Source organism: Cebus imitator, unplaced genomic scaffold (assembly GCF_001604975.1).
Source record: "Cebus imitator isolate Cc_AM_T3 unplaced genomic scaffold, Cebus_imitator-1.0 Scaffold211, whole genome shotgun sequence".
In the NCBI taxonomy this organism is placed as follows: Eukaryota; Metazoa; Chordata; class Mammalia; order Primates; family Cebidae; genus Cebus; species Cebus imitator.
Genome location: NW_016107526.1, coordinates 864,886 through 865,863, shown reverse-complemented (window position 1 = coordinate 865,863; position 978 = coordinate 864,886). Strand labels below are relative to the sequence as shown.

At 39.2% G+C, this 978-nt stretch overlaps 1 non-coding gene across 1 annotated transcript; it reads right to left on the bottom strand.

Moving 5' to 3' along the window:
- Window positions 1-470: 470 nt before the first annotated feature.
- On the bottom strand, window positions 471-576 carry LOC119474103. Its single transcript, XR_005203397.1, has one exon. It is a non-coding gene; the product is annotated as a U6 spliceosomal RNA (small nuclear RNA).
- Window positions 577-978: the final 402 nt, after the last annotated feature.

The window sequence follows — 978 nt, the reverse complement described above, 5'->3', positions numbered from 1 at the left end:
AATTCTAGGTTGAATGTTCTTTTCTTTAAGGATGTTGAATATTGGCCCCCACTCTCTTCTGGCTTGTGGGATCTCTGCTGAGAGATCTGCTGTGAGTCTGATGGGCTTCCCTTTGTGGGTAACCCGACCTTTCTCTCTGGCTGCCCTTAGCATTTTTTCCTTCATTTCAACCCTGGTGAATCTGACGATTATGTGCTTTGGGGTTGCTCTTCTTGAGGAATATCTTTGTGGTGTTCTCTGTATTTCCTGGACTTGAATATTGGCCTGCCTTGCTAGGTTGGGAAGTTCTCCTGGATAATATCCTGAAGAGTGTTTTCCAGCTTGGATTCATTCTCTCCGTCACACTTAGGTACACCAATCAAATGTAGATTAGATCTTTTCACATAATCTCATATTTCTTGTAGGCTTTTTTCATTTCTTTTCACTTTTTTTTCTCTAATCTTGTCTCCGCATCTTATTTCATTGAGTTGAAAAATATGGAACACTTGACGAATTTGCCTGTTATCCCTTTGTAGGAGCCATGCTAATCTCCCTGTATCGTTCCAATTTTAGTATATGTGCTGCCAAAGCGAGCACTATTTTTATTTTTTAATTTAACTTTTATTTCAGATACAGGGGTTGTGTTTGCAGGTTTATTATGTATTGTTAAATATTGCATCCAGTTAGTAAACTACCAATAGGTAGTTTTTCAAACCCTCCCCTACCAGTAGTCCACAGTGTACCCTAGAGGTACTTTCCAACCCTCCCCTTCTAGTAGTCCACAGTGTCTGTTATTTCCATGTTTATGTCCATGTGTGCTCAGTATTTAGCTCCCACTTATAAGTAAGAACCTGTGGTATTTTATTTTGTGTTTCTGTGTCACTTAGGATTATGGCCTTCAGGTTCATCCATGTCACCGCGAAGGACATAATTTCATTCTTTTTTCTGGCTGTGTTGTAATCCATGGTGTACAAGTACCACTTTTTTTTTTTTAAGCTA